Genomic DNA, 18,126 nt, shown 5'->3' on the forward strand with positions numbered 1-18,126 from the left:
GATGTTGACTAGACTTATTGTGGTGATCATTTTGCAATAATACAAATATTGAATCATTACGTTGTATGCCTGATATGAATAAAATGTTATATGTCAATTATACCTCAATTTCAAAAAACATTCTGAGTGTGTCTGTGAGTGTGTTTCTGTGAGTGTGATGAGATAAAAATAAATAAATCCATTCAGTCATTCATTCATTAAAAGATTATGACTCTTCAGTTCAAATTGATTTCAAAACTGAATGGTGTTGCAATATTTTACGAGTGTTGATCTAAACTACTTTGTCCAAGAGACAATAACTAAACTAACTGATAAACTGAATAATCACCTAGTGTGCTAATTTCCCACCTTTTTTTCTTCGTATGTTACTTGTAAATAGAATACATCTGCATGTTATATGATGAGAAAGAGAGAAAGACAGGTTGGGATTGTTACTGAGTCCAAGCTCGCTCTGCTCGAGGCATGACAGGCCAATAAATCAGAGACGAGGTGTTGAGGCAAGGAATATGACTTTATTCAGAAAGCTGGCAGACTGAGAGGATGGCAGACTAATGTCTCAAAAGAACCATCTTATTGGGGTTTGGATACCAGTTTCTTTTATAGAACAGAGAGGGGGAGGAGATGAGGAAGTAAAGTAAAAAGGCCATTAAGTTTTGCAGATGTCCCCTGGAATGGCCAGCCTCAGAGGGGATGTGTTAATTTCTTCTTTCTTGCACCCATCCACAGGTGGACGGGGTCAGGATGTTTCCCTGAACAAAGGCACTTTGGTTTAACATTCAGGCAGAGGAACAGGGTTCCCCGAGGCAGGCCATTATGTACAGACAGTATCCTTTTAGTGAACAAAAGCAGCAGAAAGCAAAGGTTTTAACCTTTAGTAAAAGAAACAGATACAACATGTAGTCAGATTTGTCTCTTCCCTGTTACAGAAGGAGAGGGAGCGACTCTCCTTTGCCTGGAGTTCTCTGTGGTCAAGACAAATCTCCAAAACTCTGGGCTCATACAGCAGAATTTAGGGGGGTGCATCCTATACTTGTGCACTCGTGTATGTCCCATGACCCACATACAGTCTTAGAGATTAAAGGGAGGCACAGGCCCCCAGGTGTAAACATGAGACACCCACAAACATAATCACCTCCACAGTGGCTCCACATACACTCCCACATACCATCACGCAGACAGAGCCTGCCATCTCTTCATTCAACACAAAATACACAATAATTGCCTCTAGCAATGTAGACTTACATCCACACTCAAGCACACAATGGGGAGACAATACTAGCCCTGCTCACCTGAGGGATATAACCACCTACTGTCCCCTCTCTTCACCACCCACACCTAGCCAAACAGAGCTGCTAATTAAGAACCAGAGATACTCAAGTGCCTGGGCTCCAAGGAGGGGGCCCTGTGATGGGAAAGGGGGACACTGCATGCTGAACACCTTGTGTTTTGGTAATTCCAAGGGGGCACCAGCAGCCTGGCCAGAGATGGATGGGCCAAACTGGAGCAACTGCAGTGCCGCCTCCTGCTGGAGGAGAGTCCCAGGTGGGGAAGGTCCCTGAGAAATGGGAAGGTCCCCACAACTCAGCTCCCTCTGTCCTGAAGGTTCTGAAAAAAAAGCGCTACTCTGCTGTTTCAAATTTAATGAATATTTAGAGCTCCCCATTCAACAGATATTTATTGAGCACTTACTATGGGTCAAGAACTGGGATACAGCAGTGACCAAAATGGCATTCCCTGACCTTGTGGAGTTTCCATTTTCTGTAAAGGGAAACTATAAATAAATAGGCTATTAGAAGATGACAAGTATTATGGAGAAAATAAAGCAGGAGGCAGGTGAAGAGTGGGGCAGGTGTGTGGTCATAGAAGGTATGACTGGGAAGGTAGCACTTAAGCAAAGACTGTAGAGGGTGAGGGCCACTGAGAAACCTAGGGAAGACCATTCCAGGCAAAGAAAACAGTTCATTCAAAGGATTAGGCTGGAGCCAGCCTGAGCTGTTCAGTGACCTGCAGGAGGCCAGTGTGCTTGAAGCCGAAGGCAAAAGGGGAAAAGAGTATGGACCAGGTTGAAGAGTAATAGGGGCAGAGCTTGGTGGGCACTTGGAGGGCTCTGTAGGCCCTCGGCTTTTCCTCTGATCAAAATGAAGAGGCATGGGGTTAGGGAGACAAGCAGAGTGGGCCCTTATCTGACATATTTGAAAGGATCCCTCTGGCAGTCCTAAGGCTTAAAATCAATACGGACCCCATCAGGCCAGGTGTCCTGAAGGTGGACGAGCCTGGGGCGAGCCTGGGGAGAAAACTGACCACTGGAGCAGCAGGCAGGAAGGTGGGAAAAACGGCCTCGGGTTCATCTCAGGCTTGGACGGGCAGCGCCATAGGTCACTGATTCAGGATGGGACCACCACCAGAGGCACCAGGAAGGATGCTTGGTGCACGGGCACCCCAGTACCACAAACAACACCTCCACTACCACACCTCTCCACTCTGCACAGCTCCATCACACATACCTCCACCACACACAGCTCTACTATACACACCTCCTCCACCATCCGCCCACACACACCTCCATCACTCTGCATCTCCACTACATACACCTCCACCACACGCTCCAGATAGCCACCCAGGATCGCTACTTCACCTAAAATTGGAACCACCCCATCACTTCTTGTCCCCTCCTTTGCTTTTTTAACCCTTGGCACTATCATCACCTAACAATGGAAGGTACATTTTACTCTTTTATTTTGTCTGTCCTTAGATTGAAAATTCCGTAGGACCCCTGATGTTTGCCTGCCTTATTCACCACCGTATACTCGGGGCCTGTACGCCACAGGTACACAGGCATATTTGAGAGTGACAAAAATGAAGGAATGTGAATAGTGGAGTTATTGTTCAGTACAGCTATTTACTGTATGCAAACAGGAACTACTCGAAGGCAGGGATTATTTTCTTGTTCTTTTCGGTGATTTAATAAACGCTGTTATGTGCCTGCTCTTTGACCCCATGTGTCCAAATTTGGAAAGTACTTGGCATCCGTCTTGCCATTTTTTCCCTCTTTCCCTCCCTTCTTTTTCCCTTCCCTCCCTTCTCATTTCCTCGCTTCCTCCCTCCCTCTGACCCTCCCTCCCCCTGTCTCCCCCCTCCTTCCCTCTCTCCTTTCCTAACTCTCTTCCTCCCTCCCTCTAGCCCTCCCTCCCTGCGCCCTTCTCCTTCACTTCCCCGTCCCTCCATCTCCCTCTCCCAGCCTTCCCCACCGTGCTGCATCCCTGTGCACAGGGCACCTCATAGGACAGAGGCACAGCCTTGCTTCTGAGCACCTCAGGGTCAGGAGCGCCACTCTACATGGGACAGATGGAATTTTTAGGATCCATGGAGCCAGGATAAACCTCATTGAGCAAGTAGAAAACCTGTGCCAAATATATAAGCTGGTTCATAGGCAATGATAGTTCATTGGCAGCTTAATAGAAGTTCAGATTGTGGGGGGACATGAATCTTCTCATGTCAGGGCAAAGTGGGGTTCAGAAACAACAGACTGGACATGTGTGATGAGCCAAACACACAGCAAACCCAGGCAGAGAGCCAAGAAAGACAGCGGGCAGGTGCTCCAGCCACCTCCTCCACCCCCCCCACCCATCATGGGGAGGACAACACTGACCCCAGACGTGCAGGTGGGGTGAAAGGGTGGGAGAAATGGGTTTCCAGGAGGAAGAGAGCAGCTTGGAGACACACAGGCAAGGGCAGAGTGCAGTCTGGGCCACAGGCACCACTCAACTTGTGGACCTTCCACTGTGCTCCCTCATCCCTCCAAGGGGCACCTAATGGCTGCTGGTCAAACCAGAACTTTTCCTCATGTGCAGTTCTCGAGAGAAGGAAGACCAGGTTTCAAGATGGAGAGATAAGCCATGCATGGGACCACCCCAGGTCACCCCAACCTACTTCCAGCAGGATTTGCTGGGAAACGAGCACAGGAGCTAGGTGGAGGGAGGTGGTGAGAGGTAGAAACCAAGGGTCGGCCCCACCCATCCAGCCTCAGGTGGCCTGGTCCTGCTGGGTCATTGATTGGTACGCTCTTGCACATGCTCCTGTTGCATCAGATGGACTTCTTCCTAGACGTCTGCTGAGGGAAGGAAAACAAGCCTTAGCATTTGGTTTTGGCTAACAGCCCTGAAATCCCACCCTTTTCTCCTCGTACTCCAGCAGGGCCTGTCAGTAGAGATCTGAAAAGCAGGAGGAAGTGAGACCAGGAAGCCCAGCCACAAGAGGACAGGAGCACAATGGGTACATCCTTGCCCTGGACTCTGAACTCCACCCACTCTCCCAGATGCTGACGGCTAGGTTCAAGCCCTGACCTTGTGCACGTGCCCTACCTCTAAGCAGGCTCTTGGGCATGTGGCCCCTCACCTTCTCTCACAGCACAGCCTTTCAGGATGAACTTGGCAGACCCTGTAAGTAACCCCTCCTCTAACCAGCCTGCCACCCCTGAAGAGAGTGTGTTCGCCTCCCCCTGACCTGAGGCCTGGTCCTCTTCCATCTAGACCAGCACCCTTCCCTGGGACTGGCTTCTTGGTGAGCTGGTACAAGGGCTGGGGTGGGATGGGACATCTGTGACCAAAGGAGGGATGCCTCTCCCTGCATCCTGTCATTTCATCTTCTCGAAAGGCTAAGATGGTCTTGGGGTGGCCCCAAGGACAGTCTGTCTCCCTTTCTCCTGGGAGCTGATGCAGGCAGGGGAGGACGTGTCTCAGGGGCAGGCTCTGCATGACTTGTGGGTGAGTCAGCCTCCATGGGGGTGAGGCGGGTCGGTCTGGAGCTGTACAAAGTCAGGGTTCGTGTGTGTGCCACCCCCTCCTCCTGGTTCCATGTTCTTTCTCCCCTCTCCCTACCCTGCATGCCCCACCCCTTCAAAGACCTCCATGCAGTTTGTGAGGTTCTGCATTATGCTTGCAGAGGAGAGTGGGGAGGTGCAAGGCCCACATAGCCCACCCACCATGTCTGTTTCACTCTACTTGACACCTGTGCCAAGAGGAGGACATAAAGGCACGGCTCAGTGATAATCTACTGCGTGGGATACAGAGAGCATGAGCAGGCCGGGCTCCAGATGGCTCTCACCCCAAGCCATGGGTGTGGAGGAGGAGCTGGGCAGGTGCAAAAAGAGGAGGGCAAAGGGCAGGGAGTGAAGGCCATGGACAGGCCCTGTAGGACTGCAGGCAGGGCACCTACCCAGGGTCTCACCCTCCCTGTCTCAATGTCTTGCTCCTTCTAGTTCCTGGATCCTCCATGACCTGCTCATATCTCCTCCCAGCCTCCACCAGCCCTACCCTCAGCGAGCAGGTTAATCCCCAGGGGACCTTGGAACAAATCATCTTCAACCCACCCTTCGAGGGGCCCCTTCCCTGAGCTCTGTCTCATCCCAGCAGATGGCGAGTAGGAAAGGCCCTCCCAGCACAGCCCCCTCAAGAACAGAGTCCCCCAGCACAGGCCCCCCAGTAAGGCTCCCCCAGGATAGACTCTCCCAGCACAGGCCCCTCTCCAGAACTGACTCTCCCAGGACACATTCCCCCAGCACAGGTCTGAGGTCTTGCTAAACCCTCCCTTGACCAATGTCTTCATATTCAGGCAACCTGAAGACCCTCCTCTCTTCTGGCTCTGAGTAAATTGGAGAACAGGTCCAGGATGCCTGATGAGGCAGGGGCTGGGGGAACCCGCAAGCAGAGCTCACTCGGCAACCAAGGTACAAGGACCGGGGAAGCTGGCAGCCCTAGCCCACATAGTCAGGTCCCAGTTCTAGGAACATGGGTCCCAAGACACACCTGGGAAGCCTGGTCCCCACCACCTTGAAGGGGTGTCCACCTCTCAGGACTGGGGTTCTGTGGCAGCCCTGCCCCAGCACTGCCCACCCTTGAGAGCTAATCTGCTTGCTGGGTCTCTGGTGTGTTCCTCTGTGTGGTGTCTGTGTGCACACCTGTTCTGTCAATGAAGCACCAGGGCTTGAGTCAGATGTTGGTCACATTGTTTTCAGTCTAGACCTGCAAGAGTTCCTCCCAGGAAGCACAGCTCAGGGCATACTCAGAAGCCGGGCAGAGCTGGACTCACCCTCAGCTCAGACACATGCATGCAAATATGATCAGGCCTCAGGAAGTCCCTGGCTCCTTCCCGTGAGCCTTGGCTTCCTCATGGGGAAACAGCAGTAGTAAGAGGACCGGCCTCCAAGTGTATGGGTGGGGAGTGAGTGAATTAACATCAGAGCTGGATTAGCAGGAGTGATGTCATACCTACACCCTGGGCCCTGGCAACACGGGGGCACCTCCCCAAAAAGGATGAGGGTTCCCCAACAGTTCAATAGTGGATATTTTTTAAACATAAACAAAAATCAGAATTTTGTTGTACTCTCTTCTATTGCAGTTTGGCAATGTTTTACTGAGAATTTCGCTTGTCAGTACTTAGGGTTTCTAAAGCCTTAATCGGGTCCAAGAAGTGGTGCAGGTGGGCTGTGGGACAGGGGGGTTCTCAGCAGATATCAGCCTGAATCCCCACCAGCCTCACGCCTGACTTCCTGCTCCCCCTTTCCCTCTGGGCTCCAGCCCTCCCCAGATCTCCTCAGGCCCTGTGCCCTCCTGTCTTTCTCCGGAATGCTTTTTGCCACCTGACATACTATTCATAGTTTTGTTTATTTTCTCTCTCCTCCACTGTTATCTCCTTCCTCCCTTTTTATAACTTAGAAAAAAGCAATTTTAATTTTAGCACATGGGTACTTTTTTATGATTTAGAATTTGTTTTTAAATTTTTAATAGGGTATAATTTATATATAGCATAGTGCAGATATCTTAATTGATGAAGTTGTGTATATTCATACACTTGAGTGACAACTACCCAGATGACAATATAAAACATTTCCATCACCCTAGAAGTGCTCCTTTCCAGTCAATACCCTCAAGAGGTAATCCCTACTGCTACTTTTATCCCCAGTGGTTAGTTCTGCATGTTTTTAAACATCATGTATGAAATAATATAGTATGTTTCTTTTTCTCAACTTTATGCCTGTGACATTTACCCATGTTGGTTGAGAAGTGTTATCAGTAATTAGTTTTGTTTTCTTTGCTTAATTGCTTTTTTTCTGCTGGGTAGTGTTGTATGAATATATACTTTATATATATCGTTTATCTATGTGAGTTTGAGTTTGGGGCCATTATGAACATTCCTGTCTGTGTCTTTGGTGGACATATGCACTCATTTGTGGATATATATTAAGGGAGTGGAATTTCCAGATCATAGGGTATACATATATGTAGCATTAGTAGATAGTGACAAATGGTTTTCCAAAGTGATTGTACCAAGTTACACACCCACCAACGCCGTATGAGAGTTCCAGTTGCTCCACACGCTGGCCAGTACTTCCTACTGTCAGTCTTTTAATCTCATCCATCTCTAATGGCTAATGGATGTTAAGAGGAACCTCACTGGGGTTTTAATCTACATTTCCCTGATGACTAATGATGATGCCTGTTCATTTGCATATCCTCTAGTGGAAGTCCTGTGTGTTTTTTTCCTAAGGGATCCCAGGCACTTTAGTAGGGTGTTCAGTAAAGATGTGCTGAATGAATGAGTAATAAATGAATCAACAAATGAATAAGATCTATCAGAATAAGAGGCTTACCCTCACCCCTGGCTGACACTATGCCTATCTCCAAAGATCTCCAGCACTTTGTAGATTTGTCTCCTTTGGTTACTGGGCATGAGAGTTGTGGCAGAGTTGGGGCACTTTGGGAGGTGATTAGAAAGGTCTGAAACAGGATGCCAGCATCCCTGCCGAACAGCTTGGCTAGTACATTGCTAAGTACTGCGAAGCTTGAGGCCCCCTTCCATGGCTCTTTGTCTCAGAGAGCAGAGAGCAAGGTGTGCCAGGAGCGGGTGCTGACACATTTACTATCACTTTCTACCCAGTCAAATCCCACCCTTTCTCTCCAGCCTAGGCTGCACCTGGCCTTTGTGCTCCACCACATCCTGGGCAACCCCAAATCCCCACCACTCAGCAAAGGGTGGGACAGAAGAGGGTGACAGTTCTCAGAACAAGAGGACTACAGGAACTGTAGCAGACTTGAGTCCCAGAAGTGGGAGGTGTGCATGGAAAACAAAAATACACTGGGAACCCAGAAGAGGAGGAAGCGCAGGGCTCGCAACCAGAGTTAAACCCCAGGTGGGGAAATCTAACCTGAAAATCCTGAAGCACAGCAGTAGGGGGTGACCAGGAAGCCCTTGTAGGAGGATCCAAGTCTAAGTAGAGGTGAAAAGAGCAAGAGCACTGCCTGAATTCAGAGAAGTGGTATGCAATCATCCTCTGGCCTCGCTGCTGGCCGAGATGGGCACACAGCCCCACACCTCGTTCCCACATTCACTGCTAAAGCACTCTTTGAGCACCACTGCATACCCACACTTCACTAGGCATCCTAGATAAAGAACTGCAAGCGCCCTGATATCACGTAGTTCACACGCCAACCGAATAGATAAAGGCATAATCATGCAAAATTAGAGCTTTAGTAGAAATAAAGGCAAAGTATACCAGGGGCTGGGCAGGGTTAAATTAAGGGGTTGCCATAATCTGACTTGCATTTAGAACTGTCCTTCTGGTAGTAGCCAAGGTAGAGAAGGGGAGAGCCTGAGGCAGTGACCATTGTGAGGGATGTGGAGAGGGTGTCTTGGCCAGTTTGGGGAGGGAGCCTTAGCAAAGAAGTTGTGGGGGGCTAGTGAGAGGCCCTGGGGAGGCAGAGCTGAGGGGGCTGGAAACCTGGAGGTGAAGACCCCAGAGAAGGAGGACACAAATCTACTTCAGGGTTTCTAGCCAAGGAAACTGGAGGGGCAAGTGTTCACTCAATCCAGGTAGGCAGAGGCAAGGAGAAGCAGGTCTGGCGGCAGGTGGAGAAGAGACCACTGGATTCTGCCTGCTTATCCCCCCTTCAGCCTCCCCTCTCCAGCACCTCCCTCAGGCCCTAGAGCTGATGCAGTTAAAAGGGTGGGAGTTGGGAAGTTCAAGGCAGGAGAGAATACAGCTCCTAACTCTGCCCACATCTCGGACAGACCTGAGCCCCAGGGGGACCAGCCTGGGGGCAGTGAGCTCTCTCCTGGGGACCCGAGAACCATGCTGAGAGTCCCACAGCTATCCTGCCAGGCCAGGGCTCTAAGCTGGGCCTCCCCTACTGCCCTGCCCCTGGGCCTAGGGTGACTCTACTTTCCAAACCAATAATGGAAACATATCATCTGACACATGTATGTTGGAGGGGACAAAGGGAAAAAATTTCTTAAAGACCTAGGATGGGTGGTTTCCATACCTACATTGTCGACTAAAAAAATAGTCACAACCTAAAAGTTGAGAGTTATGTTTTATTTGGTGGGAATTTTTAGGACTTCAAGCCTGTGAGGCAGCATCTCAAGTAACCCTGAGAGAACTGCTCCAAGAAGGTGAGGGGGAGAGCCAGGGTATATAGAAGTCTTGCAGTGAAATGGCAGGTAGTCTGACCATCAAAAGATTATTGTTAATTAAAGAAAACCAGATATCCCAAGTTAAGGAATTTAGGGCTTTTCTATGTATGGGAAGATGCAAGAGTCTGGGCTCACTGAAATCATTCCTTTGATATGCACCTCAGCTATCTGGGGCCAGTATCCTGTGTTTTCACATCCTGAGTTTCCTCAGGGCTCATCGTAGGGAGTGGCTGCAGTCTGATGGCTGCTAGATGGCAGGTATGCTTTCCTTCCTGAGTTTCCTCAGGGCTCACCAGCTCATGTTGGAGGACTGCATTCACTGATGACTGTGACATCCTTTGTTTACTGATATGGCAGGCAATATTCCGGATAGCAACACCTCACTTACATTTATTCATTTATACAGCAAATAGTCACAGTGGAGCTATAGCTGTGCCAGGTGTGGGGCCTCACTGGAGTGGACAAGGCAGACCTGGTCTCTGGCTCTCAGGCAGGCATCCGGGCTGCTCAGTGGTGTCTCCACCCCAGAGACAAGATGCAGCAGATCTTTAAGGCAGTGGTTGATTAGTTCAGGAGGGTAAAGAGTGGATTGAGGGCTGTGGGTCTGGTGTCAACTTACCTTGGCAAATAATGAATACCTCTGTGGCACCAGGGCCAGCACAGATTCCCTGGTCTGGTTTCTGCTGGGTGAAATCAAGAGCTCAGCTGGATAATTTGGGCAGCTCCTTTAGCTCAAAGATGTGTTGTTCTGCTCTCCTCTTTAGCTGGGGAGGAGCCCTCTGCCCAAAGGGACTGACTTTCCAGGGCCAAGCAGCGGATGGGAAAGTGTAACTCAACGCAAATTTCCTCCACTCAAAGAACTTGTGTTTCCTAGAAGGCCCAGCTGTGCATCTTCTTGTTTCTTAATGGCTGAGCAAGATGCTGTAATTGCTTACAATATTAAACACTGTTTTCCAGCAATACAGCTCTGTGGTTAAAATATAAATATCACAAGGGGTAAGGAGACAAAGAGACAAAACTTATGACTTCAGGATGGGTCAGATTCCATTTCTCACCTCAAGGAAGGGAGAAGGGATAAGCCCCACTCTTGTTCCTTGAAGAAAAGGTGGATGGCTGAGGGTGGAGGAAGGCTGAATTCTGAAATGTATGTGCGTAAAAGAAATTATAAGTAAAAGGAATTATAAAGTCAGGCACATGGGTTCTCAGAGGGAGGCTGAGGAAGCACAGGAGGCCCTCAGGAGAGTGGGAGAGGCAGGGCAAATAGAGTCAAACTTTAGACCAGTAGACTAAAGGACAGAGAGTCTGGGCTGAGCACTGCCCCCAAGCTTGAAATCTGCAATGAAATGCAGAGGGCAGAGGGAGGCATTGTAGGAAGCCCCAAAGCGTTTGTCCATGTATCCTTTCTTTCCTCTGTCCACGCATCTGCTCATTTATTTGTCTACCCAATTTTTCATCCATTTGTCTGTCCATCTGACCGTCCGTCCACTCCTGCATTCCACGAATATGTCAAGTGCCCACTATGAGCCAAGCTGTATGCAAAAGGGATTGATTTCTGGTCCAAAATGGAGAAGATAGGAGATTGAGCAACTGCCTCACATCTTACTCTGTGCAGGAATAGAAGGAATCGCAGAAAACTGTTGATGGTGATAAGTGGAACCGGGTGGGAGAGTGAGGCAGTGGCGGTACAAACGATTTGTCCCTCTATGTTTTCTTTTTCTGTAATGTCACTATACCATCACAAATGAAGGGGGAAAGGTGGCCTGAATTAAACATAAATCCTGAGATTGGAATCAAGGATACATTCACACATTGCTCGCGTGGATTCTTTTCTTTATTTTTGGCTGTGTTGGGTCTTCGTTTCTGTGCGAGGGCTTTCTCTAGTTGCGGCAAGCAGGGGCCACTCTTCATCGCGGTGCGCGGGCCTCTCATTATCGCGGCCCCTCCCGTTGCGGGGCACAGGCTCCAGACGCGCAGGCTCAGCAGTTGTGGCTTACGGGCCCAGTTGCTCCGCGGCATGTGGGATCCTCCCAGACCAGGGCTCGAACCCGTGTCCCCTGCATCAGCAGGCAGATTCTCAACCACTGCACCACCAGGGAAGCCCTCGCGTGGATTCTTATAAACAAAAATGAATGCACATTTTTAAAGGTATATGGTGGTGAGTCTGACCTGACAGCCAGAAACAGACCCTCACTTCTCCCTACTCTAGGGAAAGATACAGAGGGAAACTCGGTTGCAAACTGTATTAGTCTGCTCAGGCTGCAACAACAAAATACTACAGACTGGGTGGCAGAAGCAACAGAAATTTCTCACAGTTCTGGAGGCTGGAAGTCCAAGATCAAGATGTCAGCAGAGTTGGTTCCCCCTGAGGCCTCTCTCCTTGCCTTGTACATCAGTGCCTTCTCCCTGTGTCTTCACATGGCCTTTGCTCTGTGCCCACATCCCTGGTGTCTCTCTGTGTGTCAAAATTTCCTCTTCTTACAAGGACACTAGTCAGACTGCATAGGGTCCACCTTAACAGCCTCATTTTAACTTCATCACCTCATTAAAGGCCCTGTCTCCAAATACAGTCACATTCTGAGGTACCAGGGGTTAAGATTTCAACACATGACTTGGTGGGGAGGTACAATTCAGCCCAGAACACAGATAATAATTTCAACAAGGACAACAATAAGAAAATGACAGTCACAAAACACACACCTTTCATAGGCTCCTAGAGGGAATGTATGAGCCAGAATGAATGGAACCCTGTCCAAGGCAGGTGTGGAAATGCAGGCTCACAATTGGGCAAACTCTTTAACTTCAGTGAGCCTTGGCCATCTCTGGGAAACGGCCTCATGATGTCTCTCTGGGGCTTGGTAAGCTGGTACACTGCCATGCACATCCCAGAAACTGTTAACATTATTAAATGATGCCTTTATACTCTCTATCCTCACCCTATCCTTCCACAGCCAGTGAGTTAGGTCTTTTCGCTGCAACAAACATTCTATCAACTCCAAGGGGGAAATGGGGCACCCAATGTGGTGGACAGGTCCACCTCACCTGTCCCTCATTGGACTGAGGGCTTGGCCTCATGGATGGCAGTCCAGATGGCCAAGGGCAGGCACCTTGGGCAGGGCTCCATCCTGCATCATTCCTTGAGCGGGGGCGGCGAGGTGGCAGTGCTGACCATCTGGGGCGCTGGGGGCAGCTTGGCAGTCCTGGTGACTAAGACACCCTCTAGTAGGGAGGGAAGGGAATGGCAGTGCCGGGATGCTGCATCACAGGTCTAGTGATATAACCACTCCTCAAAGCAAATGTTAAGACCAGCAGGACTTCTTGGTCCTCAGTCATTTGCTTGACATCTCCACAGCCATGTGCACAGGCCGGCTGGCCCTCACCCTCCTGTCTGTGCTGAGCCTGGGTACCCAGGCCTTCAACAGCCGGCTTGTCAAGTGCTTTGAGGACCCCCAGTATGAAGAGATGGTGCGGCTGGCCCAAGACGGGCTGGGGCCGACGGCAGAAAGGAAACAGAGAGTGGTGATTGGGCGGGCAGGGCAGGGCTCACCGCTGCCAAGACCCTACAGGACGCTGGCCACCAGGTACATGATAGGGTGTGGGAGGGTCCTGCATGGGGAACGTGGGAGAGAGGGAAGTGGACAGCCTCAGAGAGCTGGGGCAGGGGACTGGGTCTAGGGCTCTAGGTGGGGGTAGAAGGGCTAGGAGAACTGGGTGGTCTGACTGTATAAAAAAGGGAGACCTGGGAAAGAGGCAGGAGGGCTGTGGGAGCTAGGCCTGCTAGGAGGGGATGTGTCCAGCCTCACTGAGGTCAGGAAAGTGCTGTCTTTCTAGGTGACTGTCCTGGAGGCCTCAGGGCATGTGTGGGTGGCAGAATAGAGACCCACAGAGTGCCTGGAGCACAATGGTATGTGGAGCTGGGAGCCATGAGGATTCCCGCCAACCACAGGTACGGTCGGGAAAAGTGGGAGTGGGTAGGGAAGGCTGGGGTGTGGGCAGTTGTCTCATTTGTACTCTCGGGATTTTAGTTTATGGAGGTGATGAGTAGCCATGGAGAGGTTAATGCCACTGAAAGAATTTATTACTTATATTTCCAGAGAGAAGGGGACAAACCACACCACACAGAGGATACATTGGGATGGTCAGGAGGCAGAAGACAGGAGCAAAGAGAAGGCACAGACCTTGGCCTTTATTGGAGTTTCTCACGGAAAGGCAACGTGGGACAGAGTAAACAGCTTAGGTTTGGCTGGTTTGAATAATTACAGTGGGCTCTGGGCTGTAGGAGTGGTCTCTAGTTGCCTGGTACCTGGTCCTGGGTGAGTTAGGGCAGGGGAGATATTTACTTGGTGTGTGGGTGGGAACATGGCCTTGGATCAGCCAGTCTGCACACTGAAAGGAGAGCTCTAGGCAAGCTGACATGCAGGAGAGACGTGGTTCGGCCCTGTGATTAATGAATATCAAATAGACAGAATCTAAGAAGACAAAAAACACACAGTTAGAACACACAATTAGAACAGCAGTCAATACCAAGGTCAAGACAAACAGCAATGAGTGGCCATCCTTTCCTGGAAGTCATCAGGGCTGGGTCTGCCCCAACTCACAGCCTCAATGTTTTCATGTATATACTGTGCATAATGGCACCTGACCTGCCTGCTTAGAAGCCGATGTGGAGGATCCCAAAAGATAATTAGGATGGGAGAGCACCTTGAAAAGTCAAAAGTGGCCTGCTAGGTTTGCTAACAATGGGAATAATGAGTGTCCATCGAGGAGGGTGTGGTGTCTGGTGGGAGCCCTGGGACCAGAAACCAGCACCAGGTGACCTCATGGAGGGTCATCCTGAAGGGGGGCCCTGCTCCGTGGAGAATGCAGGGTGGTGGAGGATGCTTCCTGGAGGCTTGGGAAGGATGCACATGGCCTCCAGGTTAGATAAGACACTGCTCTTCATGCAACCTCCTGGACCTTGAGGCCAGACGTCTCAGACAAAATGAGAGAGATCGTGGCCAAAACGGAGGACAAGCCTGGTGTGATGTGGCCACAAGAATGGTGGCCCTGTTCCTTCGTGGCCCTGCCGCCATTAGTGTAGTGACAAGGGGGCCTGTAATTCTGTCTTTGGATAGAGGCCAGTAGCCCCAATAAATCTGTGGGGAGCAAAGAGCAGAGCCCCTGTAGCAGGGAGGGCTGGCGGCTTCCTTGTCCCTGCTGAGCTGCCTCTGATTCGCACCCCAGGCTCTCTCATGAGCTCATCAGGAAGTCTGGGCTAAAGCTCAGTAAGTTCCGTGCCTCCAACAACCAGAGCTGGGTGCTGGTCAGCGGGGTGCACAGCGCATGGGGGAGGCACAGGCCTACCCGCGTCTGCTGGGCTATCAAGTCAGGGCAAATGAGGAGTGGAAGACGGCAGAACAGCTTTTCCTAGAATCACTGCCAGGGAGTGTGAACATACCAAACTCTCCGACCCTGCCCAGCCTCACTCGGCCACGGTGGCGCCAGGTTTCCCGCTTTGTCCGTACTATTCACAGTGGCCTCGTAGGCCTACAGAAATGTGTCCAACACCAACAAGGAGGTAGACTTCCCACCTCTGTAACTCCCAGGTTGGTGGGGGAGCTCTGGTCCCTAACTTTATAGCCCTGTAATCTGTCCAATAGTTAAGTTTCCACCTTCGGGACATTCAGACTAGTTGTGGGACAAAGTCCTTGAACCCAGGAGAGAACACATATAAACCAACCTTGGACGTACACACAAGTAGAAGCATGAGTGAGGGAGTGGGAGCATGGGGGGCTGGACCAGGCGGAGGTGAGTGCCCGTGTGGGGTGGAGTTTGGTTCTCACTGAGTGCCCCTCCTTCCTCCATGCCCAGGTGGTGGAGGAGCTGAAAAGCAGTAGCTGCAGCCAGGTGCTGGAGAAGTACGACTCCTTCTCCACCAAGGTCAGTCCTGGGACCCGCTTCCTGCTGCCCACAGCCCACCCTGTCACAATCTATGGAAACCATGGCAGGACCGCCCACCCTCTTTCCAGCTTGTAGCAGGAGAGACATGTTAACCCTTGACCCACCCTGCCCAGCAGGCAGCCAGAGGGAACCTGTGTACAGACCCTGCTCCACATCCTCCCGCCTGTGGCTCAGGGCTGCCCAAGATGGAGAGGGGCTCCTTCCTCACCCACCTACTCCAACCCCTTGCTGTTTCTTACTCAGCCAAGCACACCCTCAAGGTCTTGGCATTGGCCGTTCCCTCTGCCTGGAATGCTCTTCCTGCAGATATCACATGGCTTGCCCCTCAACCTTCTTCAGGTCATGGCTCAAATGTCCACTTTGAACTGAGGTTCCTCCCATCTGGCACCCTCCCATCTTCCTTTCTCTGCAATATTTTCCACCCTGACACTTATCACACTGTATTGAATATTTTACTTGTTTAATTTGTTTGTGGTCTGCTTCCCCTGCTGGAATGTAAGCTCCTGGAGGACAATGGTGGTGGGAGGGAGGGGAAGGAAGGGGGGAAGGGAAACAGGGGAGGAGGGAAGGAAAAAGGGAGTAGAGGTACAGGGCTTAGAGAATAAGTCAAGCTAGAGGAGATTCTCAGTTGCCCACCCCTACCCCCCACCTTCCACACACCCCATGCACAGAGGTAGGGAACCTACCACCCTCTCTGGGTTCTGGTTGTCTACACTGCAGATCTTGAAGCATGTCTCCAGGAACTTTGTGACGTTGCTTTTCCTGAGATGGTGGGGCCCTGCCACCTTGTCTCTGGTTTAAACATGCATGTTTGATAGAGGTTTTTGCCCAGGTTAAGGCAAGACCAGCCATGCCCTGTCATCCTGGCAGTCCCTGTCAGGACTGCCCCCCGAGTGCCCAGCCTCCAGGGCCGCTGCACTGGTGACAAGGGTACCAGATCATCCCTGGACACCCCTCAGCCCTCGGCAAGCTGAACAGTTGGTCACCCTAACAGGTGAAGCCCTCCTGGCCAGTTCTGTTGTGTGAATTCTGGCCTTGCTTGGGAGAAAGGAGCAGGGGTGAAGCACAGGGCACAATCCTCAGTGGGCACTTCCAAAGGGAGAACTTCAGGGTCACTTGCTGGTGGGCTAGCCAGGACCACAGTGTGATGGTGGGGGATGCGGGCAGGGTGAGAAAAATTACTCAGTACCTAGATTCCTCCAGATCAGTGTAAGCGGCCCAACATACTTGCAGTTGACAGGAAGACTGGGTCTCAGTTCCCCCACCTGTAAAACAGGGGTGATAAGCTACTTCTTAGGATTGTATGAGGCTCATACAAGTGAAGGGCTCATCAGAGGTTGTGTATGTGGGAAGTAGCACTGAAAGTGAGCTGTTTTCCTGTTATTAGGACAAAGGAGAGCATTTTGAGACTGTCAGAGCCTAGTACAAGTAGACCCATGGCAGCCCCCAGGGGCCCGGCTGAATGGTCTGGCCATTCCACTCTGTCCAATTCTGTTTCTCCCTGTCCCTGGATGCAAAGCAAGGGTTCTCATGTTGGCTTCCAGACAATCTGACTCCCCTGCCTTCTCTCCCTGCACGTGGTCGGCTGGTTGCAGGGATACCTGATTAAGGTGGGGAACCTGAGCCGGGGGGCCGTGCAGTTGACTGGGGAGCTGCCGAATGCACATGCTGGCTACTACGAGGCCTTCTTGGAGACCCTGCACGCCACCATCTCCCTCTTCCAGGAGCCCCAGTGGGAAATGGGGTGGAGGAATGGGAAAATGGGCATGCGTTAGCCAGTTACTAACCAGGACAGTGGTGGAAAGAAAGGTTAGATAAATCAGGTGGAAAAATCCCAAAAGAAATGGGGAAGAGGGGAAAGCAGGGGTTTCCAAACTCCAATGAGCCTCAGAATCACTAGGGGCCTTGTTAAACACAGAAGGTTGAGCCCCAACCTGAGTCTCTGATTCAGTAGATCTGGGCTAGGACCTGAGAACATGGCATTTCTGACATGTTTCAAGGTCTGCTGCTGCTTCCTGTCTTTCTGTCTAGGACCCCCACTTTAAGAACCTCTGGCTAGGAGGCAGTCACATCAGGAAGCTACAGATCTGCTTTGCTCTGGGTCTCACCTGCTCTCTGGTTACAGAGATGAGGGTCCTTACAAGGGGCCTCACTGTCTTTCATCCCAGGAAGGTGTATCAGGGGTGCTAACTCCAGACCCCAACCACCGAACCCCTGGTCGCTGTCAGGATGGTCTGGGGCTACAAAGATAAAATAGACCGGGATTCACTCTCCCTCAGGGTTCTGTCACCCAATTCCTGCAAAAAAAAAAAAAAAGGCTACAGATATTTGCGGGAGGGCAACAGACCCTGCAAGCCTTCAGTGGCCAAGGGGACTGGCTCAGTTATTTAAGCACCCGGGCTTCTTCTTTTCCCAATAGCATCTTCTCCCTTCCTCCCAGAATTTTTTTCAGAGTAAATCCATTTATATTCAGACCAGGGATTGTCTTAAAGGGAAAATGGAAGGAAGAGGAGGGCCTTAAGGCAGGCCGAGTGGGGTGACCACTTGAGGAGGCAGGGGGCGGGGGGTGTGTGTGACTGCGAGCCAGGCATGATCCACGTTTCAAGCCTGAGGCTCTGGCAAGGGACTGTACCTGCTCAGAGGGAATGCATTTTTCTGATTTGTCAGCCCCAAAATGGCACCTATCTCTAGTTCCCTGGAGCTAAGAGCCACCTTACCTGG

General features: G+C 50.9%; 1 pseudogene across 1 annotated transcript in view; it reads left to right on the forward strand.

Moving 5' to 3' along the window:
• LOC309623026 (L-amino-acid oxidase-like) overlaps positions 1-18,126 on the forward strand; it is a 66,118-nt pseudogene that overhangs the window by 32,093 nt on the left and 15,899 nt on the right. The window contains exons 3-7 of the transcript XR_014249949.1: positions 4,192-13,046; positions 13,297-13,411; positions 14,689-14,892; positions 15,316-15,384; positions 17,001-17,137. The product of XR_014249949.1 is annotated as an L-amino-acid oxidase-like (transcript). The remainder of the gene's footprint in view (positions 1-4,191; positions 13,047-13,296; positions 13,412-14,688; positions 14,893-15,315; positions 15,385-17,000; positions 17,138-18,126) is intronic.

Source organism: Balaenoptera borealis, assembly GCF_965194805.1.
Source record: "Balaenoptera borealis genome assembly, chromosome: 2".
Taxonomy (NCBI): Eukaryota; Metazoa; Chordata; class Mammalia; order Artiodactyla; family Balaenopteridae; genus Balaenoptera; species Balaenoptera borealis.